This window comes from Perca fluviatilis, chromosome 4 (assembly GCF_010015445.1).
Source record: "Perca fluviatilis chromosome 4, GENO_Pfluv_1.0, whole genome shotgun sequence".
NCBI classification, from domain to species: domain Eukaryota; kingdom Metazoa; phylum Chordata; class Actinopteri; order Perciformes; family Percidae; genus Perca; species Perca fluviatilis.
The window spans coordinates 2,303,058-2,328,852 of record NC_053115.1 but is presented as its reverse complement, the minus strand read 5'-3'; the positions used below and the strand labels follow the sequence as shown (position 1 = coordinate 2,328,852).

Genomic DNA, 25,795 nt, shown 5'->3' with positions numbered 1-25,795 from the left:
CCTCTCCCTCTCCCCTCCTCTCTCCCCTCTCTCTCTCTCTCTCTCTCTCTCTCTCTCTCTCTCTCTCCCCCTTCTCCTTCCCCCCCCCCCCCCCTCCTCCCCCCTCTTTTCTTTCTCTCTCTCTCTCTCTCTCTCTCTCTCTCTCTCTCTCTGTCCTCTCTCTCTGCCTCCAGATGACTTCAGCATCATCCCTCTTTCAAAGTAAGCTGTTTTATTAAGAAACTCTCTCTCTGTGTGTCCTCTCACCCCAGAAGCAGAGCAGCTTCAGATCAAGCAGCTCTCTGATTCTGCTCTGGTGCTTTAACATCAGACTTCTTTCTCACTGAAAAGTAAATCAAATAGAGCTGTCTTCTTTAACATCAGACTTCTCTGTGCTGGCTCCCCATGTTCCACTGCAGCACTGGGGGAGGGAAATGAATATAGTTACACATTCTGGCAGACTGCAAAGACTAAAGGCCCAGACACACCAACCAGATGGTTGACCTTCGGCAGTAAAGCCAGTCGGACTGATCAGTCTCCCCGAGGTCCAAAAAGTTCCTCAGAACACACCAAAGAGACGCCGACTTGAGCGTACGTTCTGCACGTGCTCGAGACGTAATACGTCTCCATAACAGCAGGCGGCGCTAATCTGTATTCAAAGCCACACTGTCATGGCGGCTCGTTCAGAATACGATCTCATATCGTACTAAAATAGTTCACCGAAAACGTGTTTCTGAAAACATTTGAAGAGAGAAATAGTCTTCGTTTCAGATCAGCAAAGGTCAGTTTAAGAGATTTTCATCAGATGTTGAGAGACTCTAGTCACGCTCATCCTGCTCGCCATTTCTGGGTTATCGCTCCACCAATCAGATTGCTCATTGAGTCCTACTGCCCGCCCTCCAATTCAACAAGTCAAATCGGCCAAAATAAAAGCCGAACAGCTCCTCTGACTTAACCTGGTGAGAGCGTCCTGATCTGGCGAGCTCCAGTTTTCTCCTCTCAGATCAGTCTGGCGTCTTGAGATAGAGAACATTTGGAGCCGTTCGCCAAACGACCGACCAATCAGTGTTGAGTTTTGAGGCAGGTTTAGGTGTGACCCAACGAGAAGCGACTGTTCAGTCAAACAACGTGGCGGCTTCCACGGATGAGATGAGCGTAGCTATCGCAGCAACTTTTATCTGAATCAGAAAGTATTCCTTCATTGAAAGAAGAGCAGAAAAGAAAACGGCACTGGAGGCTTTTCTCAAGAGGTTTGATCTGATTGGTTGATTTGGCCTATCTACCGACAGATGGTTTATCCAATCAGCTAACCAGGTGACGTAGGGCCTGGTCTGGAATGATAATAACTGACAATAACACCATTAAACTCATACAGTATGAGAAACATACGTTGAATTGTTGTATTAACATGTCATTATGTCACATATACATTGGACAGAATTTAGAAAAGGATTTATTTTACTTATTTGCAAAGTAAATAGTTCTTACGAGGAATTTGCCTTGTTGCGTTGTTGGTGCATACATGAACGTACTGAACATTAATATGAAATAAAAGAGCAATACATACAGATACAGATAACTATTTAACATTAACACAAAAAGAGGCTGTATGGATTAGTGTAGGATGGGCAAAAGTTCAGGAGAGCTGTTAAGATGGAGAGGGTGTATGTCTCTCTCTCTCTCTCTCTCTCCTTCCTCTTTTTTCTTTTATTCTATCTCTTTTCTATATCTCTTTTCTTTCTCTCTTATATTTTTATTTATTATATATATATATGTATATATATATAATCATTATATACTTATATATATATATATATATATAGTATATATATGATATATATATATATATATTATATATATATACTGATATATATATATGATATATATATATATATGATATATATATATATATTATATATATATATGTTATATATATATATATGATATATATATATATATGGTATATATGTATTGTGTATATATATATGTGTATATATGGTGTATATGTATTGTATGTGTTTTGTTTATATATATATGTATTGTATATGTGTTATATATATATATATGTGTGTATATATATATGTATATATATATGTTTATATATATATATGTATGTATATATATGTATATGTAGTGTATATATATATTATATGTGTGTATATATATGTTGTATATATATATATGATTGTATATATATGTTGTGTATATATGTGATATATGTATGTGATAATATGTATATATGTATATATGATATATGTGATATGTATATATGTGTATATATATATGTATTATATATATATTGTATATATATATATGTATATATATATATAGATATATATATATACTTATATATATATATATATGATATATATATATGATGTATATATATGTTAATATATATATATATATTATATATATATATATATATATATGTTTTTTATTATATAGGTATATATTTATCTTATTTTTGTTTGTTTTGGTGTTTATCCTCCTCATTGTTTTTTATACATGTTTTGTGTCTGGTTGGTGTGAATGAATTTCCCCTGGGATTATTAAAGGTATTTTCTGATTCTGAGTTCTTTCTTGCTTGTGAAGGGAGAGAAACAAAGTAAACAACCTTCCCTCTTCCTACCTCTCTCGTGTGTGTGTGTGTGTGTGTGTGTTTGTGTGTGTGTGTCTGTGTGTGTTTGTGTGTGTGTGTGTGTGTGTGTTGTTGTGTGTGTGTGTGTGTGAGGTGTGTGTGTGTCTGTGTGTTTATGTGTGTGTGTGTTTCTGTGTGTGTGTGTGTGTGTGTCTGTGTGTGTGTTTCTGTGTGTGTGTCTGTGTGTGTGCTGTGTGTGTTTCTGTGTCTGTGTGTGTGTCTCTCTGTGTGTGTGTTTCTGTGTGTGTTTCTGTTTGTGTGTGTGTGTGTGTGTGTCTGTGTGTGTTTCTGTGTCTTTTTGTGTGTGTGTCTGTGTGTGTTTCTGTGTGTGTGTGTGTGTGTGTGTGTGTGTGTGTGTGTGTGTGTGTGTGAGAGAGTGTGTGTGTGTCTGTGTGTTTATATGTGTGTGTGTGTTTCTGTGTGTGTGTGTGTGTGTGTGTGTCTGTGTGTGTTTCTGTGTGTGTGTCTGTGTGTGTGTCTGTGTGTGTTTCTGTGTCTGTGTGTGTGTGTGTCTGTGTGTATGTGTTTCTGTATGTGTCTGTGTGTGTGTTTGTGTGTCTGTGTGTGTTTCTGTGTGTGTGTGTTTCTGTGTGTGTGTCTGTGTGTGTGTCTGTGTGTGTGTGTCTGTGTGTGTGTCTGTGTCTGTGTGTGTGTGTGTGTGTCGTTGTGTCTGTGTGTGTGTGTGTGTGTGTGTGTGTGTGTCGAAAGCTTCAAACTTCACAGACGTCAACAAAACAAACAACTCAATGCTTTAAGTTCATAAAGTCTCTACAGCAACGTGTTAGATTTCTGGTCTACAGAATGATCAATGCTACTCCACCAATAGACCATATATTATATACATAAAATAGAAGTATTTTAAACTCAGTAAAGATCTGTAACATGAACACATATACGCGATAGAAAGATAACATCAGAGCAGCAGCTGCTGGCTGTATTTATGGTGCGTTCTTTTTGTCCACCGAAGTCGTTTTACGAGTTGTTTTCTGGAGTTACGACCCGGGAAGTTGCAAGAAGAACGCCCCCCCGAGGTCGTATTTACGACTCGTCAAGTCGTCTGAACTCAGAGGACCCCGAGCTCACTTTCAAAGATGGCTACATCATCACACGTAGTAAACATTGTGGTTATCTACAATTTTAAGCACTTTTGTCTTTGTTGTAACCAAATGAAGAAGTCGTACACATAGTGCTGTATACTGCTACCTATAGGCATGTCTCTACAGTCTTATTAGGAGTTAAACATAGCGCTGTATACTGCTACCTATAGGCATGTCTCTACAGTCTTATTAGTAGTTAAACATATCGCTGTATACTGCTACCTATAGGCATGTCTCTATAGTCTTATTAGGAGTTAAACATAGCGCTGTATACTGCTACCTATAGGCATGTCTCTACAGTCTTATTAGGAGTTAAACATAACGCTGTATACTGCTACCTATAGACATGTCTCTACAGTCTTATTAGGAGTTAAACATGGCTGTATACTGCTACCTATAGACATGTCTCTACAGTCTTATTAGGAGTTAAACATAGGCTGTATACTGCTACCTATAGACATGTCTCTACAGTCTTATTAGGAGTTAAACATAGCTGTATACTGCTACCTATAGACATGTCTCTACAGTCTTATTAGGAGTTAAACATAGCGCTGTATACTGCTACCTATAGACATGTCTCTACAGTCTTATTAGGAGTTAAACATAGCGCTGTATACTGCTACCTATAGACATGTCTCTACAGTCTTGTTAACATTTCTCTACAGTCTATTAGGAGTTAAACATGGCGCTGTATACTGCTACCTATAGACATGTCTCTACAGTCTTATTAGGAGTTAAACATAGCACTGTATACTGCTACCTATAGGCATGTCTCTACAGTCTTATTAGGAGTAAAACATAGCGCTGTATACTGCTACCTATAGGCACGTCTCTACAGTCTTATTAGGAGTTAAACATAGCGCTGTATACTGCTACCTATAGGCATGTCTCTACAGTCTTATTAGGAGTTAAACATAGCACTGTATACTGCTACCTATAGACATGTCTCTACAGTCTTATTAGGAGTTAAACATAGCACTGTATACTGCTACCTATAGACATGTCTCTACAGTCTTATTAGGAGTTAAACATAGCACTGTATACTGCTACCTATAGACATGTCTCTACAGTCTTATTAGGAGTTAAACATACGCTGTATACTGCTACCTATAGGCATGTCACTACAGTCTTATTAGGAGTTAAACATAGCGCGCTGTATACTGCTACCTATAGGCATGTCTCTACAGTCTTATTAGGAGTTAAACAACATACGCCTGTATACTGCTACCTATAGGCATGTCTCTACAGTCTTATTAGGAGTTAAACATAGCACTGTTTACTGCTACCTATAGGCATGTCTCTACAGTCTTATTAGGAGTTAAACATAGCGCTATACTGCTACCTATAGGCATGTCTCTACAGTCTTATTAGGAGTTAAACATAGCGCTGTATACTGCTACCTATAGGCATGTCTCTACAGTCTTATTAGGAGTTAAACATAGCACTGTATACTGCTACCTATAGGCATGTCTCTACAGTCTTATTAGGAGTTAAACATGGCGCTGTATACTGCTACCTATAGGCATGTCTCTACAGTCTTATTAGGAGTTAAACATGGCGCTGTATACGCTGACCTATAGGCATGTCACTACAGTCTTATTAGGAGTTAAACATAGCGCTTATACCGCTACCTATAGGCATGTCTCTACAGTCTTATTAGGAGTTAAACATAGCGCTGTATACTGCTACCTATAGGCATGTCTCTACAGTCTTATTAGGAGTTAAACATAGCGCTGTATACTGCTACCTATAGGCATGTCTCTACAGTCTTATTAGGAGTTAAACATAGCGCTGTATACTGCTATATACTGCTACCTATAGGCATGTCACTACAGTCTTATTAGGAGTTAAACATAGCGCTGTATACTGCTACCTATAGGCATGTCTCTACAGTCTTATTAGGAGTTAAACATAGCGCTGTATACTGCTACCTATAGGCATGTCTCTACAGTCTTATTAGGAGTTAAACATAGGCTGTATACTGCTACCTATAGGCATGTCTCTACAGTCTTATTAGGAGTTAAACATAGCCTGTATACTGCTACCTATAGGCATGTCTCTACAGTCTTATTAGGAGTTAAACATAGCAGTATACTGCTACCTATAGGCATGTCTCTACAGTCTTATTAGGAGTTAAACATAGCGCTGTATACTGCTACCTATAGACATGTCTCTACAGTCTTATTAGGAGTTAAACATAGCGCTGTATACTGCTACCTATAGACATGTCTCTACAGTCTTATTAGGAGTTAAACATAGCGCTGTATACTGCTACCTATAGGCATGTCTCTACAGTCTTATTAGGAGTTAAATACCGCCTAATTAGTTATGTTGTAGCTTGTGCAGCTGAAGTTGGCTAGAGACGCTCGGTTGCTATATGACAACAACGGCTTTAAGCCGAGTCTTGAGCAGAAAGCAGAGCAGTAGCCTAACGTTAACGTTAATCAAAACGTAATTTTCATGTATCAAACTGTGAAATATATGTGTGTAATATGTCAATAACTGGCTCAATAGAAGAAGAGCAATACATACAGATACATATAACTATTTAACATTAACACAAAAACAGGCTGTATGGATTAGTGTAGGATGGGCAAAAGTTCAGGAGAGCTGTTAAGATGGAGAGGGTGTATGTCTCTCTCTCTCTCTCTCTCTCTGTCTTTGTCTTTCTCTGTCTCTCTCTGTCTCTCTCTCTCTCTCTGTCTTTGTATTTCTCTGTCTCTCTGTCTCTCTCTCTCTGTCTCTCTCTCTCTCTCTCTCTCTCTGTCTCTCTCTCTCTCTCTCTGTCTCTGTCTCTCTCTGTCTCTCTCTCTCTCTGTCTCCCTCTCTTTCTTTGTCTTTGTTTGCGTCTTCCTCCCTCACCCTCGTTTTCCACGCTGCTCTTTCTGCCCTTGAAGGAGAAAACAAAGTAAACAACCTTCCTCTCTTCCTACCTCTCATCTGTGTGTGTGTGTGTGTGTGAGAGAGTGTGTGTGTGTGTGTGTCTGTGTGTTTAATGTGTGTGTGTCTGTGTGTGTTTCTGTGTCTGTGTGTGTTTCTGTGTCTGTGTGTGTGTCTGTGTGTGTGTGTGTGTCTGTGTGTGTGTGTCTGTGTGTGTGTGTGTGTGTGTCTGTGTGTGTGTGTGTGTCTGTGTGTGTGTCTGTGTGTGTGTGTGTGTGTGTGTGTGTCTGTGTGTGTATGTGTGAGAGAGTGTGTGTGTGTGTGTCTGTGTGTTTATATGTGTGTGTGTGTGTGTGTGTGTGTGTGTGTGTCTGTGTGTGTTTCTGTGTCTGTGTGTGTGTGTGTGTGTCTGTGTGTGTTTCTGTGTGTGTGTCTGTGTGTGTGTGTTGGAAAGCTTCAAACTTCACAGACGTCAACAAAACAAACAACTCAATGCTTTAAGTTCATAAAGTCTCTACAGCAACGTGTTAGATTTCTGGTCTACAGAATGATCAATGCTACTCCACCAATAGACCATATATTATATACATAAAATAGAAGTATTTTAAACTCAGTAAAGATCTGTAACATGAACACATATACGCGATAGAAAGATAACATCAGAGCAGCAGCTGCTGGCTGTATTTAGCCGCTACAGAGCTCCAGGACGCCGGCTACCAGCGGCAGTTGTTTAGCCGCCAATCGGTGACTGTGAGCCGGCTATGGGCGCCGCCAGATGACGGTCCTGTCAGGGGCCGTGGTGGTGGAGTTTAGCCAGAGAAAGTGAGCGTCATGCGGTGATGACAACTTGACAAGTTTTTGCACCAAAACTAATCAACGTAAATTATCCACAAAAGAAATATAGTAAAGAGCTATCACTTTGAATCCAGTCCCTCCAGAAAAAAAACGTGATTATGCGATCGCATAATTCAACGCATGATCAGCAAAAGTTTGCATATTTATGCGGGGGAGCCGCATTTTTTCAAATATGCCGCACTTTGGTCGCATAAATTGCCGATTTCCGCGCAAAATATGCGGCGCTTGCATGATTTCATAATCCCCGCATTTTTGTTGCAAAACAGTCCCATAATATATCTTAGCAGAAAGTTGAAAAATGTTGCGTTTACTTCACACGAGCAGCCATTTTCCCCTGTTGCCATGGGAACGTTATGAAGTGACGTAATTATGCGACATTAACATCATCGAAAAGCAGGATGTTGGGGGAATCACTTTTTTTTCTCTTTTTCATCAAACACCAGTTTTTGCAAGTTCCCGCAATTTCATCACAAAAAATTGCATAAATATCATATAGCATATTCCATCACATTTTTTAAGAAAACTTGCTGCATAATCAAGGATTTATGCCCGCAATAATCACAAAAAAACGCAGCATTTTTCTGGAAGGACTGTGAATCACGTGACTGAATCATCTGGATGGGTGCTGACAGCTGGGGCACATTCAATCTCAAAACGTGTGCACCGTTCTGCTACACGTTGTGCAACGGGCTTTGAGTTCTGTTTTCTACCGTTTGGTGGGCGTGTCTCTCGTTTATTGGCTGTTTCACAGATGATACCCAATCAGCAGAAACGTTGTGATAACGTTTAAACGTTGTGATTTCAGTTTAAAAAAAAAAAAACACGTTGCTACGTGTTGTCGGGGCTGAACGTGGCCCTGATTGGGCAGCGCCCCCGCCAACAGACATACCAGTGAGTCAACACGGTGTTTTCTTTAGAATAAGGCCGAACTCCCAAGTGTGCAGCTGATGGGGATCCACTAGATTGTTTAAGGCTGAACAATATCGATAAAATGAATGAGTAAGCAAACCGGAAGTGGAGAATGTGCGGTTTGTGTGTGTAGTACGTGTGTGCGCTGCACCTGCACTCGGTGATGAGGCTTGGAAGCAGAATACATTAGCCTATATTATTAGGCCCAATTATTATTGTGATCGAGCACATCTAACCTTCCAACAGACTAACAGAGTTGTTTACCATGCAGCTACGAACAATCAGGCTTGTTTATTACATTTTTGGATGGGATGTCCCTTTAAAAGCCTTTCTGGCTCTGTCTGTGCGCCTTTCAGCCAGGTGCCAAATTACGCACGGAGCTCCCAGCGACCCCCCCCCCCTGCCTTCTGGCGCTCAGTGGTTCGTTCCAGTCGGTGCGCTGCTGCTGTTTATCACCGCCCCACTGGCCGGCGTGCAGTCGGAGCTTCAGCCCGGTTACCGAGCGCACCGCCTGCCCGCTCTCCTTTCTCCTCTCGCTGCAGCCTCTTTGAGCGTTTTTGCCTCCTCCGTTGGTAGGTCAGTTTTTCTCTTCCTCTTGTCTTCTTCTCATTCTTTCTTTGTTGCTGCTTTGGTGCCGTCCCTCTTATTTTTTTTTGCCCTGAATATCCGCGGCTGGTTGGATTTCTCTCTGTCTCTCTGTCTCCTGCGAGTCTTAACCGGAGCTTTTACCCGCTGCTTGTTGCTGAAAGGAAGTACATTTTCTGTTGTTTTTTTGTGGTTTATTTTCAGTTCTTTTTTTTTTCGTGATATTTTCTCGCTTCTTTCTCTTTTTATTTTAAGAAACATCGCAAATATCTTTCCTCTCTGTGCTCCCACAAAATTCATTTTGATTTTCCTATATTTAATTATTCTGTTTGGTCATTCTTTTATCTTATTCTTGCAGTTTGATTTTTCTCTTCTTTTTTTTATTTCTTTTTTTTATATAAAAGCCTAACGGGATGTACATTTCTCTTAAACTTAAATGTTGAGCATGCAGCATATGCCAGAACGGAACGAGGATGATGTGATCATGGTGGGCAGGTGTTGCGCGGACATCACGGAACTGCTCGTGTTTCTGTTTGGACTGGTTCTGGTTGGTTCTGACACCAACTGATCTCAGTTGTTAATCCGGTCAATGTCTGTGTGTCACACACACACACACACACACACACACACACACACACACACACACACACACACACACACACACACACACACACACACACACCGTTCCACTTTCGGTCCTCATGAAGCAGAGCTGACAGGTCTGGTCGTTTCTCTGTCATGTCCTCTTCTGTATTCCTGATGTGTAATCTCAGCAGACTGGCTGATGCTCGTTGCAAATCTGAGCCTCACTGCATGCTGGGAATATTTGTATGACATGTCTTGCTCTTGTGAACCTACAGTCTATGACAACTATTTCAAGATTTGCTTTGGCATTTGGTACAACAGAACTGAGAATCCGATTTGGAAATCTCCAAAGTTTCAGCTGTGTGAAAACTGGTAGACATTTGAAGTGCCATGGTAGAGTTCACTCAAGACCATATGAAATCGTATTCACAGAAACAGATGGTTAATCCTCAGTATATGTATTTGGAAAATGATCACAGTTAGCGTTGAGTATTAAGTATCAATGTTTTTTGATAACCTAAAATGTGTAATGTGGGCATCGTATGTCTTAGTCAGATTCATGATTTAATGCACTCAATCTTCTGATTATTGTCACGGCATAACCAAAGTTGGTAAACCCACTTCCTTAAATAGAGCTAGTTTATGAATACAATGCTGTATTGAAGCCTTTAAAAAACAGTTGGAATGGAAGAAATGTGCTTCTTAGTTAAAACGATGGACATCTGTGAATGTTGTAAAATACTGTACGGGAAAAAATGAACAATGAAAAACCATAAGAAGGGACCGTTAAATGTGGCTGAATTCATCTTGGCTGCTGGAAGGGAAATGCACCTCCTCCAGACACAGGCTGGACTTTGATGAATGAACCACAAGTTTACCATTTGTCTTCATGAATAAATAACATTTTAAACACGTCTTGTCACACGAGAAAGTGAAGGGTTATGTGAGTAGTATTGTTACAGGTAATGGGTGTTGGCATGTGGGGAAACGGCTTTAAGAAAAGCATGCAGTGCTTAAAAAAAAAGACCGGAGAATGAAAAAGCTACAGTAATCCCGTAGTGGCAGCACACCTCTCTGCCTCACATGGCACCATAGCAACATGTCTGTGTGTGCGAGAGTCCAATGTGCACAGTGTGACACGCACTCTGTGGTGCAGAGTTGGTGGTGTCAGTACGACGCAGCTACAGGCAGGACCGTGACGCTCAGGGAAGGGAGAGAGTCTGCAGGATAAGATCAGGGAAGCTGCAGGCTGCTGCTGCTGCTGTAGGTACTCGACTCTGTGAAGGCATTTCGTCTTTATTATTCTCAAAAGGCATGTATAGCAGATTCATAATCCGGCTCTATTATTCATGACTGTATGTATGGGTCAGTCTGCCTGTTGCTGATCAGAAATGTGTGCTGCTGTATAGTAGGTTAGGAAGCAGAACAAAGCTTAAGTCAAAAGACATATGAATAATTCTTTTTAGTTTTTGCTTTCATGCTTTATTCCCACACATCAGACACTGCTTCGTAGAGCTGGGTATCGCCATTGATTTTTCTTTTTTGATTCTGATTCACAAGGTCCCAATTCGATTTCTTAAATATTTTTTTTTTTTTTTAGATTAACAATTTTTGGAAAATCAAGATAAGATGACACAGTAGCCACAATATTCCAGTCCAAAGAACATTCAACAAAATAGACAATAAGCCATAAACCACATGAACTTATGTATAACTGACAACACCATGAGCCCATCATACACGTGTCTCCCCAGCCCTCCAGAAAACTCTTACGTACTTCCCCCATTTTCTAGTATAGACATCCAATCAGGCAGACCTTTTGTATATGACATGTTTTCAAAAGCCGTCTCACGATCCCACTCCTGGATTGACGGGACCCCTTCGTTCCTCCTCAGAAGAATCGGTCTGGTTATCATTAAACTAGTCTGGACCCAGCTTCTTATGGGCTTAGCCATCCCGCTTAGGATTGACCCCTCTCCCAGAACAAATCATCTCCGTGCTGAATGTAGTCTTGCATTGCCAGACCTTCCTGCACATCGCTGCAGAGAATAATAATAATAATAATAAATAATAATAATAATAATAATAATAATAATAATAATAATAATAAATTGAATTTACCGTATTTTCTGGACTATAAGTCACACTTTTTTTCCTACTTTGGCTGGTCCTGCGACTTATAGTCAGGTGCGACTTATATATCAAAATATATCTAATTTAACATGTTTTTAAATGTTAATTCATACTGAAAACATCACCGTCTACAGCCGCGAGAGGGCGCTCTAGGCTTGTGACAACTAGAACGCTGCTGCTAAAGACAACTGAGAAAGAAAAGAGATAACAAACTGCAAGTAGTAAAATATGCAGCCAAAAACGGTAATGGAGCAGCAGAAAGAAAGTTTGAAATGAGGGAGAAACTTGTGAGGGAGACTGGAGAACAGGTGACTCTTAGTGCAATGAAGAAAACAAAGAAAGCTAATCGGCTAATCGGCTAATCGCGAGCTGAGAGCGAGATGGTCAGAGCTGGAGGAAGGAGTCGGGAGGGGCTTGTCAACGGTGCAGCTACGTCTCCACGCCTTTTAATACATCCATGCTCCACGCCCTGGTAGCTAGTTGTTCTGGGTGCTATTGTGTAGTTGAATAACTGTTAATGTGTTACGTTAACATACCGGACACCTACCGTATTCAGCCTGTTGTTCTGGGTGCTGTTGTGTAGTTGACAGATGAAAAAAACAAAACAATTCTAAATAAATGCGACTTATAGTCCGGTACGACTTATATGTTTTTTTCCTCTTCATGACGCATTTTTTGACTGATGCGACTTATACTCAGGAGCGACTTATAGTCCGGAAAATACGGTATATAGTGCTTTTCACAAACTCAAAGTCTCTTTACAGGGCAGGTAGATAATAAAGAAAAAACAAGATTCAGCCACAGATGAAAAGGGGAGGGGGCGTGGGGCTACGGATAGCCCCAGAGGAAGGTCTGGCGAGACCACACAGCATTCAGGGATGGGAGGAAAACGTGCTCTGGTTTATTGGCATTTCTTTAAACCAATCAGAATCATCGTGGGTGGGGCTAAGCTCTGGACAGAGCTAAATAGTCTCAGGAAGGAACTTGTTTTGGTGGAACATGTGGACGTTCAAAAGTAGTTTTAGTCGTGCAACAGAAAACTCAGATTGGACAGATAGTCTAGCTAGCTGTTAGACAGACAGACAGACAGACAGACAGACATAACCATAGTCCTCACAAATCCGGCAAGTCCGGCTGGTGGTTGGCTCAGTGGGTAGAGCAGGCGCACATATACTGAGAGGTTTATGCCTTGACGGAGAGGGCCAGGGTTCGACTCCGACCTGTGATGTTGTCCTGCGTGTCTTCCCCTCTCTCTCCTCTTTCTCACCTAGCTGTCCTGTCCTTTAGAAATAAATGGCCATACCAGTTTTTCTTTGGAGCATTTTTAACCCCCTTCCCGACAAGCTAGCGTGACGTACTGTAGACATCGGTACCAATGGTTTCCTTAGTATGTCTTGTAGTATTATGGTACAGACAGAGATCGATTCATGAATTTTGTGAATTGATATCGGATCAGTCAAATAAAAATCAATTTGTACCAGAATTCTTTCTTCTTTTTTTTTAAACCCAGCCCTACTGCTTTAATATTTTTAATATTATAGGCTTGTTTCATTAGACCTCTGCTCAGGTTGAAGATGGATGGAGCTATGGTTGAGCTGATGTTGCAGAAATTGTGTCAACCCATGAAGGTGCATGCCAAGTCTTTTTGAAAGCAGTGAAAGTGGAGATGACAAGCGATAATGTAACACGTGAGGGTAGCACAGATCGCAGACACACAGCTGAGTGACAACAATAAAAACTGTGTTGTCACATTGAGAACTACTGTGGAAATGAGGCGCTTCACTCATTATTCCCTGTGCGTTCATCATTCTACTACTGCATGTGTTCAGGCTGCTGTATTGATAGAAAAGAGAAAAATTACAACGGAGATACATAAATAATGACTCGCATTTAAACTTGGTCATGTTAATAATTTAGGGCCTCTGTGCTGAGAATGAATAGATGTTGCTGCACTTTGACTCCATGCAGTTGTTTTTTTTTTACGTAACTTGAAATGTACATTCAACGTATTTCACAGAAACAGATGGTTAAGAATAGAATAGACTGCCTTATATTGTCACTATACACATGTACAACGAGATATAAGAAACTCCTTTTTCAGTGTCAACATGTACGTAAGAGAAATGTAACAACATGGAATAAAATAAGTAGTGCAAAAGCAAAAGGGGGAGGAAGGTGCACAGTTCTGAGACGCTATATACATATATTAAAAATAGAAAGATAAATATGGTTTGTATACAGTGTGATATGCAGTGTGAAATAATGATATTGCACAGAATTATCAGTGTTATCAGAAGTATTAAATATTGCACAATAGGTGGGTATAAGAAAAACCTCAATGTTTTTTGACAACCTAAAATGTATAATGTGGGCATCGTATGTCTAGTCAGATTCATGATTTCATGTTCTCAATCTTCTGATTATTATCATGGCATAACCACACTCTTGGAGAACTTGATATTGTCGTTGCGTGTCTAGTTGGGCTTGCCCGGGCATTCAAATCTACGAGAGCTAAACGCTGGCTTTTGCAATGCCGCAGGGAAAATGAGCGGGCTTACCTGTCGTCCTTGGCTCAGCGTTTCTTCGCTCCGTCAGCCGACCAGCCCTCTCCGTGGTTTGGCGCTATTCAGCGTTGACTTTCTGTTGGTAGTTCATTTGTAGGCATTTATGACCGGGACAAAACATTAACACAACTTGATGGAGAAAAGGAAAAACCATCGCGCCGTTCAGAGACGCGTGTTCCTCCTCGACTGTTCAGTCTCACGGCACGCAGAAGCAGGTGTCCGTTAGACGGTCAGGGAAAAACTGGCATGACCGTTTTCACAGAGGTATGGCTTTAGGTATACCGTCTCGGCATCACGCCCTCGGCACTGAAGAAAGCACTTATACAATTGTTTCTATCTCTGCTTTGGGGTCAATTTTTTAATGACAACATTATTTATATTTTAAAAAGGCCCAAGGTTAGAGAGAGAATCTTTTTCATATCCAAGCAAAATTGGTATTGTAAATGAAATATCCCTAATCAAATTGAATAAAATATAATCAGGACATTGTGCATCGAAATCGATTCCGGACCCACTTAGCTACAATGTAAACGTTCAATAAATCAATTGTCATATATTGTGACGACGTGACCTCGAGCAAGACACTTACACATCTCATGTCATTCCACACACACACACACACACACACACACACACACACACACACACACACACACACACACACACACACAGACTCAGACAAGGTAAAACCAACACCAACCGTCGCAGCCAGTAATCTTTCCGTCCATGTGCAGCGCTAAATTTGGGTGTAGTGCAACTGAATGTTTGGTCATAATGTATCTGCTGTGTGTGTACATTTTTGGGTATAGTAGGATCTTCAGACATTCCCATGTAACATTTTCAGCCTTCAACAGATGCTTTTAGCTGAACTGACATGCTGTGTGTGTGTGTGTGTGTGTGTGTGTGTGTGTGTGTGTGTGTGTGTGTGTGTGTGTGTGTGTGTGTGTGTGTGTGTGTGTGTGTGTGTGTGTGTGTGTGTGTGTGTGTGTGTGGAATGACATGAGATGTGTAAGTGTCTTGCTCGAGGTCACGTCGTCACGATATATGACAATTGATTTATTGAACGTTTACATTGTAGCTAAGTGGGTCCTTGACTCAACTCAGTTTATAAAAACAAACCTTTTCCCTTCAAACCTGACACACTTTGTGCAGAAGAGTATTCAAGTTTACCTCACACTGTTTCAAAGAAACACACAGACTTATTGAGACTTCATCTTATTCCCCGTCTCCCTCAGAGTTAGACTAGTCCATACATACCCTTCTCATCTCTGTGGGTGTTGTAACTCTGTCTGACGCACCCAGTGCTAGCCTAGCTTAGCACAGATCCTGGAGGAAACCGGCTCCATCTAGCCTACTGCTCCCAATAAGTGACAAAATAACGCCAACATGTTCCTAGTAGTAGTTTATTTGAACATGTAAAATAAATAAATAAATAAAAATAATAAATAAATAAATATATATATATATATATATATATAATTAAAAACAAATAAATAAGGACATGTACTTCTCAGCACGATCTACCAAAATTATTATAAGTAATTCAAATTAAGAAATTCCCATTCCTATTTACATGTTGTGATTTGTAGAGTCACAGCGTGTACCAATAACAAGGTCTGCTGAGACACAGCCATCTTCTAACCGTATACATACTGGGGACTATATTCTCAGAAGGCGAAGCACTGCTACTCTCTGCTACTTGGGCGGAGGGATTTGCTCGCAGCACCTGAGAAGCCCCGTGGTGAGGAGCAGAGAGTAGCAGTGCTTCGCCTTCTGAGAATATAGTCCCCAGTATGTATTCGGTTAGAAGATGGCTGTGTGTCATGTGAGGGATATAGGGACCAACACAAAGTCCCAATAAGTTGGCGTGTTCCTTTAAACCATTGAACTTTACATACATCATAGAGACTACAGATGTGTCAAGCAGAAATATACTGTAGCTGGAGGGTGAATTCAGTTCTGGTTCAGCAGGTTTCTCTCTGTTTATTGTGCAGGTTTTGTCGCTCCAAATGTTCCTCTCGGGGGGGATGCTGTAATAGAAAAGTGGATTGTGAAACGTCGGGCTCACAGTCCTTAGTAAGAGGGAGATTTGGTATTCTTTCATGTCACCTTCCTGTTCTCAATTTCCTTGTGGAGTAACAATGCATATTTAATATTTAATAGTGAAGAAAACACCAGGTGGTCTTTTTTTGAAGGAAAAAAGGAAATGTTGGGCTGTGTTGCATCTGTATGTGCAGCTATTTGTAAAAAAATAAATACAAAAATACAATTTATATTATAAACAGCAAATATACAATGTTTCATGATTTTTATCGAGATTTAAATGCTAATCCAAAACCACATGTTTGTACCATGTTACACAATGCTAATGTGCATATGCATGCATTGACTGTTGTCAACAACCCACCAGAGAAGCTTAAGGCAATTTACAGTTTAAATCATTAGCTGGAGCTGCAGCAAAGGACAGGGCTCTTGTTTTGAGCCTTACGTTCTCTGTGATGTGTTTATTAGATACAAATTATCGGAAATTGTAATGCATGAATAAACATGCAAGTAGACAATTGCTTTACTGTGGGCCTATTATTTATTTCAAGAACCTAAATATTCAAGAAAATATAAATGTATACAGCAAAAAAATCTGTTGCACCAAAAATGACGATATTTTACAGCTCACCGTAAATTTCTCAAATGAGGCTTTCTGAGCTAGTCTCTTTCGGTGTAGCTTGCCTGTATTTAGTAGCCTGGTCCTACCAGGCTCTGGTCCATTAGCCTGGTCCTACCAGACTCTGGTACACTAGCCTGGTCCTACCAGACTCTGGTCCATTAGCCTGGTCCTACCAGACTCTGGTACACTAGCCTGGTCCTACCAGACTCTGGTCCATTAGCCTGGTCCTAACAGACTCTGGTACATTAGCCTGGTCCTACCAGACTCTGGTCCATTAGCCTGGTCCTACCAGACTCTGGTCCTGCCAGACTCTGGTCCTACCAGACTCTGGTCCTGCCAGACTCTGGTCCATTAGCCTGGTCCTACCAGACTCTGGTCCTGCCAGACTCTGGTCCATTAGCCTGGTCCTACCAGACTCTGGTCCTGCCAGACTCTGGTACATTAGCCTGGTCCTACCAGACTCTGGTCCATTAGCCTGGTCCTACCAGACTCTGGTCCTGCCAGACTCTGGTCCTACCAGACTCTGGTCCTGCCAGACTCTGGTCCATTAGCCTGGTCCTACCAGACTCTGGTCCTACCAGACTCTGGTCCATTAGCCTGGTCCTAACAGACTCTGGTACATTAGCCTGGTCCTACCAGACTCTGGTCCTGCCAGACTCTGGTCCTACCAGACTCTGGTCCTGCCAGACTCTGGTCCTACCAGACTCTGGTCCTGCCAGACTCTGGTCCATTAGCCTGGTCCTACCAGACTCTGGTCCTGCCAGACTCTGGTCCATTTCATTGGTCCAGAGAGTCTGACCTCTCTCCATTAACAAGTGTTAACTTCCTTGAAGGCGGGTACTCTGTTGAAGTTTAAAACTATTGGATCTCTCAGGTAGTCTGGCTCCGCCCTCCTACATATTGTCTGGTAGGACCAGGCTAACAAGAGGGGAGACGACAACAACTATCGGCTTAAATTTAGCATTAGCATTGCTAGCGTTAGCCTCAGCCAACTCGAGCTGGAAAAATCAAACTGTTCCTGAACCCCGTGGGGAGGAGGACCCCAACATCATGGCCCCCAACACAGCTCAGCAAAGACTGGTCTCGCTCCGGCTTTATCTTCTGGATATTCAGCAGCGTTAACACAACGGACCGAATGGCTTCGCTCGCGTCTTTCTCCGCCGCCATTACAGAACTACAACTCAAACTAGCGCACATCACGACCTCAACGTCATCGTTCTCAGCGCCTCCCTCTGATCGCTGATTGGACCGGTAAAGATACCGGAAAGTACTGAAGGGAAATGAAAATTGAGCAGAAGTACGTAGGAAGGCGGAGCCAGGCTATGTATTTAGAGCCTTTTAATTTTTAGTTTTGATGCTACTCAGGCCATGGCAGTAAAGTTTGGGAACCACTTGGTTGTCACTGTGATGACTTTTCCGAGTTGTAAAATCCTGTCTCTATTATAAACCATTGTGCAGTGTTTTGGTGCAGGCTGTTCTCATGAACCATTCGTGCATATAGCTACGAAAATGAATGCACTGGAATTCATATGTATTCCACGTATTTATTGCTGTGTGCACCACAGTGACTGACTGCCGCTGTACAAGAGCTCTCTAGGTTTTTGGGTACCAGTGTATTAATCCAAAACATTATCTTTTTTTTTTTTTTTTTATCTTAACTAATCGTTTTGGTGCCTAAACTTAACTGTCGTTGCAGCATGACGATCACCTTTTGTCAGATAAACTCAACTGAAATGGCCCGGCTAACAGAAACATTTTGTCGGCTAAATTTAACTGTAAAGACCGCCAAACTCAAATGTCATGTGACCGGCCGATATCTCACAAACCCGTACATGTGTATACATGCACATTCTTTTCATTCCTATTATTAGTAGTTATTAGTTCCTAGTATTTTTTCAGTAGGTGTTCTAGTATTTTTATCTTTTGTTGTCTTATTTTATTTCTCATTATATCTTTTTTAAATCTTATTTATAGTATATTTATTGTATTTTCTGTATGTGTGTGAGTGTAACTTGCTGCTGTAACAGTCATTTTCCAGTTTGGGATTAATAAAGTGTTTGTCTGTCTGTGTCTGTCTGTCTGTCTACATGAGAAAGCATTGTTTGGTGCCTGATAAGCCTTCATACTCATGATACTTGCATCTCCAACCTGTACGCATTTTGACATCAAAATATGGTGATACGATTTGTCACTTTAAACTACGCGAAAATCAGGTGACTGCTTTGAGTTCACTCGTTGACGTGCTGTAGCCGTCTCAGTCTAACTCTTGATGATACTAGGCGGCTAAAACTTATGACTAGCTTAACAGCGTAGCAGCCACGAGCATGCTGGAAAAAAAAAAACTAAAACAAACACACCTCTCTGACCGGTACCGGGGGGTAAACACGACTCTCTGACCGGTACCGGGGGGTAACACTCCTCTCTGACCGGTACCGGGGGGTAAACCCGCCTCTCTAACCGGTACTGGGGGTTAACACTCCTCTCTGACCGGTACCGGGGGGTAAACACGCCTCTCTGACCGGTACCGGGGGGTAACCTCCTCTCTGACCGGTACCGGGGTAAACCGCCTCTCTAACCGGTACCGGGGTACACCTCTCTGACCGGTACCGGGGGTAAACACTCCTCTCTGACCGGTACCGGGGGGTAAACACGCCTCTCTAACCGGTACCGGGGTAAAGCTCCTCTCTGACCGGTACCGGGGTAAACGCCTCTACTCGTTACTGGGGGTAAACGCTCCTCTCTGACCGGTACCGGGGTAAACACTCCTCTCTGACCGTACCGGGGTAAACACTCCTCTCTGACCGGTACCGGGGGGTAAACACGACTCTCTGACCGGTACCGGGGGGTAACACTCCTCTCTGACCGGTACCGGGGGGTAACACTCCTCTCTGACCGGTACCGGGGGGGTAAACACGCCTCTCTGACCGGTACCGGGGGGTAAACACTCCTCTCTGACCGGTACCGGGGGGTAAACACGCCTCTCTGACCGGTACCGGGGGGTTAGCGGTTAAACTGAGCGGAGGATGTGCGGAATGTGTCTGTGTCTGTCAGACCTTGGCTGGCTGCTCGGCGCCTTCAAAGCTCAAGCTAACAGGCTAACAGCTTATTAGCTAGCCAAACACCGAGCGGTAACATCTGCAGAGATTGGCTCTGTGAGTGCATCAATCTGCTCGGTGTGCGTAACAAACAGGGCGAGCAGCCGCCGGACTCTAACAGCTGTTGATCCGTGCAGGACTTGACTGTGAGCGGACTGTTTAGAGACCATGTGACCGGCAGGTAACGTTAGCGGTTAGCTGCTACTGTAGCAGAGCTGCAGGGAAACGCTGAACTGAGCTGTGTGTTTTCAGTGTTAAACACAGCTGCAGGTATTCATGGTGATCTCCAGAGGTGGAAGACTTACTCAGATTATGTATTGCAGTAAAAGTAGAAAAAACAGTGTTGTAGAGTTACAAATGACTTGTCAGTTACAAGTCCTGCATTCAACATCTTCCCTATGTAATAGTCCAAAAGTATTATCAAAATATACTTAAAGTACCAAAAGTAAAAGTGCTCATTATGCAGTGTAATATATTTTATTTTATTGGATTATATTATGATCCAATTAATTGTATTAAATATGACCGATAATTTAAATAAAATGTTTTATTTAATTAAAGTAGCCTACTTGAACATAATTATTTTCTAGGGTTTAAAATGTTTACAGGTTTGACATTTAATGGCACATTTATTCCGCGTGCGTGCCGCCGTGTTCATGAACCAGAACTTCGACAATAAATCAGTAAGTTGCTGCTCAAAAAGGTTTTCAAGGTTGGCAGGTCTGTACTTGAAACAACACGCTCTCACTAACTCATCCCAGTGGGTATCTTTCTGGCTGTTGTTGTTCTGAAGAGCAGACTGTTGCAGGAAATCTGCAGCAGCAGTGATCATAAAAACACACACACACACACACACACACACACACACACACACACACACACACACACACACACACACACATTTTTTTAAGATGTACCACAACTGCCCATAGATCATGATCTAAACCGACAAATAGGCGCCATTTTTAAATTGTTAACATTTCCTGAATTAATCCCAGAAAGACAATCGGCATGTAAGAAGCAAACGGATGTATGTATAAGAAATCTCATTCAGGAGAATGTCTGTCAACTCAATCAACTCAAAACATTACACAATGTAGGTTCAGGATTATTTATTTATTCAGCCCATCATGCTTTTTTCTTTTTCCATAGTGAACTACTTTTGTGTCTTGTATTTTATGTTTTTTTGTTCATTGTTGTTTGAAACAAACTCTCCAGTTCACTTTACAAAATTCAAAACTTGCCCAACATGAAGAAATGTTGTGTATGCAGTTATTGTGAGATGAAAACCCTGCTCCGTAAACCCTCCCTGCGGTGGATGTTTCTCCGGCAGCCTGCTGACAACAAAAGCTAACGGTGGCACAAACACCAGCATGTTCACAGCTGCCTTTGTAACAACGCTGTTTCCTTTTCTGTTTGCTTGTTAGGGTCTCCTGAGTTTGATTTCCTGACAACAGAGCTCATGAATATGCTTGTGTGCAGCCACTTGACTGATTGCTAATACACTTGGCTGACTGGTTGTTTACTGACTTGTCGACTGACTGACTGACTGAGTGACTGACTGACTTGTCTGCTTTCTCTCTTCCGTTCACTGTCTTTGTCAGCATCTCTCTCCTCTCCTCTATTCTTGATCCCTCTCTGGCTTTGCCAAAATTTTCAACTAAACTCTCATTTATGCAAATTGCCTGCTCTCTTTGCTCCAACATTTATAGAACTGTGTGTGTGTGTGTGTGTGTGTGTGTGTGTGTGTGTGTTTGTGTGTTCTTGTTTAACTATATTTGTGAGGTCCAAAAACCGTGAGTCCATTATACTTGCGGGTTCGCGATTTTTGGGTTTCTGTGGCCAAAATGCTGGACCCCACAAGTTTAAAGGGCTGTTTGAAGGTTAAGACTTGGTTTTAGGATTAGGGTTAGAATTAGGTTGTGTTTAGGGTTAGGGTAAGGGTTAAGGTTAGGCATTTAGTGGTGATGGTTAAGGTTAGGGTAAGGGTTAAGGTTAGGCATTTAATGGTGATGGTTAAGGTTAGGGTAAGGGTTAAGGTTAGGCATTTAGTTGTGATGGCTAGGGAATGCATTATGTCAATGACAGGTCCCCACAAAGATAATGTCACAAACTTGTGTGTGTGTGTGTGTGTGTGTGTGTGTGTTTGTCAGGAGTCAAGAGGAGTCCTGACATTTAGAAACTGCCATCTCTCTGATTCAGCAGAAAAAGAAACCTCCCCTCATCCTCCTTTTCCTCTCTCCATCATCTGCATTATTTCTTTCATCCTCCTCTCTCTCTCTCTCTCTCTCTCTCTCTCTCTCTCTCTCTCTCTCTCTCTCTCTCTCTCTCTCTCTCTTTGTACCTCTCTCCATCTGTACTGTCTCATTTATAATTTATGTCACTAAATGTTGCTGTCAGTTCACTTTAAATGCAGGCTTTGTTAGTGTTGACAGAGACCTTCAGCTAAAAAGCATTGTTTAAAAACCTTTAGATTGTTTTCTCTGGTCCAAAACGCTGGTACTTTATCAAATAGCACCTCTGCATATGATCACGCGTTTTTTACATGATCTCGTGATATCGCGAGAATCCAGCTGCTGAACAAGGTAACCAGTTTTGCCCAAAAAAAACCAAACACAGCACTGTTCATTTAACCGGTCAAATCCCCTCTGCTTCAGCTGCTGCCGTAAAAGAGACATATGCTCATTTTCATGTTCATACTTATTTTTTTGGTTTCTAAAAAAACACATAATTTTGCCCATACTGTCTTTTTGAATATACTGTTATCACCCTCTGTCTGAAACGCTCCATTTAACGCTCCATTGGCTTGCGAGGAAAATATGGCGCACCTCTGCAAAGGTAGTTCTCAATCCTATATTCTAATGAGCCTGTATATGACGTAGGAAGGGGAGCTGAAACTGAATGGCTTGTTGGTTGAATCCAACGGGGTAAGCGAACATCCGGAAAGTGAACCTCCTATGGAGACTTTTTAATGCTACAAAGAGATCACCTCCCATTAGCATCCCATTGACTCCCATTCATTCTGACGTCACTTTGACAGAGAATAACTTTACATCTGAAGAGTTTAAAGACTCTATTTGTCCGTTGTTTATTTCTAAAGAAACACAACAATGTATAAAAGGCTCCATTACCTTGTACCTGACGTTATGGCTCCGTAGCAGACGCATTTATAACAATAGGCTAACGATTGGGTCATAACCACGAGACTTATGCTGCGTTCTATCTACCTCGGAACTCGGAAGCCGCAACTGGGAATGACTTCATACCCGAGTTGAATGCGTTCTATTTAAAAGTCAGATTTTCATTGTTTTCGTTAGCTCTAGTCCGGTTAGCTATTGTTATTGTTAGCAATTGATAACAATGCATTACGCTGTTTTTTGTGCATGCAAACAGTGTAACAACACGTCCACAGATAGAAGTTGGACATGCCTGTGTGAACGACTGATTTAGTGAGACACAAATAAGACAGAAGTGCTAATAATAACTTTATGTTACTGCAGCTTTCACAACTGTTGATACAGGGGGGGGCAGCCATGGTGGGTTTTGAGTTCCGAGCTCGTAAATCCGAGGTCAGGGGGTGTGTTTCCAACTTTGACCTAACTGCGGCATAACTGTCTGGAATTACCGTATAGTACAGGAGAAGCTCACAGGCAGTTTGGATTTCCATTAGCTGTTTAGGTTTAATGACTAATGTTAACTAGCATGTTAGTGATCAGTAATGACTAATGTTAACTAGCATGTTAGTGATCAGTAATTAGTCTGTGCCTATGTTATCTCCTTACATATACCTACGCTCTCCGTCTCTGTAAGATTGGGAATGATTGAGATTTCTCTCGGCACAGCTATCAGAAGACTTCACACTTTCAGACAGGTTGATCACGTCACATCTACATTACATTACATGTCATTTAGCTGACGCTTTTATCCAAAGCGACTTACATTTGCTATATATGTCAGAGGTTGCACGCCTCTGGAGCAGCTAGGGGTTAAGTGCCTTGCTCAGGGACACATTGGTTGATGTATCACAGTGGGAATCGAACCCATGTCTCCCACACCAAAGGTATGTGTCTTATCACCATCTATGTCTTCAAGCTCAGTTGGAGGCTGCTCAGTAATGCTCAGCCAGCACCGGAAAAGTGACTTCACTGGTCTCCGTGGAAGTCTATACGGCGTCACTTTGTCCATTAATTGTACGGTCTATGGTTGAATCCCATGTTTTTCTGACTGAGACAGCCCACTAAAAACTGACTGGGCTCTCTTCTTTCACAGTTAGTGGGTTGGCAGGGGCTCCAGAACATTTTGAACACTTGTTTGGGTTTGCAGTATGGCAGAAGTCATTTACCCACATACCAAGAGAACAAAATATTGAGCTGCTAGTCCAGGTCAGACCTTGAATCGTCCTCCGGCTGCTAGCAACTGTTTATTTTACTCATCCCAGTATGCAAAGGGCCTTGTAGTTTGGTCAGATCCCACCTCAAACAAACCGCCCCAGAATTTATGTGAAATGTGAAAAAGTATATAGAGTAAAAAACCCCGCCTTTAATTGTTAGGACAGGAAACTGGGTAGAGAGAGGTCGAAGACATGCAGCAAAGGGCTACAGGTTGGAATTGAACCCTGGGCCACTGCGGTAAGGACTGAGCCTTGTTACATGGGGCGCACACTCTACCAGGTGAGCTAACAGGGTGCCCCAGTCAGAGACGTTTCTGCCAAGGAACAGGCTCTGCTCTTTGATGGAGCTCCAAAGGAATCACAGCAACAAGAGAAGCAATCCCTCACAGTTAACATACATGAACATTAAGGGCACTGTTTTAACGAGGTGTGTTTAGGGCGTGTTCAAATCCACTTTTGCTAGTTTCATGGCCGAAAACCGGGTCCGTGCACCAGGCGCATTGTTCTAAAGGGTTGTACTTAGTGTCTAAATGAATCAGAGGTGTGTTTTGGGCGTAACATGCAATCAACCAATCAGAGATCATCTCCCATTCCCTTTAAAAGCCAGGCGTGTTTGGACCTTGGAGCATTGCTGTTATGATGGAGGATTTACACCCTAATATTGTTATTTGTAATTGTGTGTGTGTGTGTGTGTGTGTGTGTGTGTGTGTGTGTGTGTGTGTGTGTGTGTGTAACAAGCATAGTGTGTGCGTGCTGTGCACGAGCCTAGGAGCATTTTACTAATGCTCTGTTAAAATAACAATGAAATGCTGCGTTATTGACTTTAGACCAGGTTTTTGTTGGTCAATGGCGCGATCACTTCCCGCTGCCTCAAGATAGCAATACTCCCAGAATGCACCTGAACACACCTCCCTGTAAGACCAGCACGCCCAGAATGCACCTGAACACACCACCCTGTAAGACCAGCACGCCCAGAATGCACCTGAACACACCTCCCTGTAAGACCAGCACGCGCCCAGAATGCACCTGAACACACCTCCCTGTAAGACCAGCACGCCCAGAATGCACCTGAACACACCTCCCTGTAAGACCAGCACGCCCAGAATGCACCTGAACACACCTCCCTGTAAGACCAGCACGCCCATGTGCATTTGCTATTTAAACGACGTGGGCGCTGGACGGGAAACTGACACCTGGGTCAGTCTTAAACTAGCAAAGACACCTGGGTCGGGCTTTGTGCTGCGCCGGGTGCAGGATAGGACCCTTCATCTCAGTAAAGTCAACAGTACCAAACGCTTGGCACATGAGGTGGAGATCAGCAGAGCAATAGTGAGAAATGTCAAAAGCATTACAGTAATAAATAAGCTGATGCCGATCAGTTAATGTCAGTGCGACTCCAGTGCACAATCTCACACTT

At 42.0% G+C, this 25,795-nt stretch overlaps 1 protein-coding gene across 3 annotated transcripts in view; it reads left to right on the top strand.

The window, feature by feature from the left end:
* Positions 1 to 8,828: 8,828 nt before the first annotated feature.
* The window catches only part of raly (RALY heterogeneous nuclear ribonucleoprotein), a 221,264-nt gene continuing 204,297 nt past the window's right edge, over positions 8,829 to 25,795 (top strand). The window contains exon 1 of one of the 3 annotated variants that reach the window (XM_039796481.1): positions 8,829 to 8,937. The gene's annotated coding sequence lies outside the window, so the exon portion shown is untranslated. The remainder of the gene's footprint in view (positions 8,938 to 25,795) is intronic. The other 2 variants (XM_039796479.1, XM_039796480.1) reach the window with 2 other exon arrangements.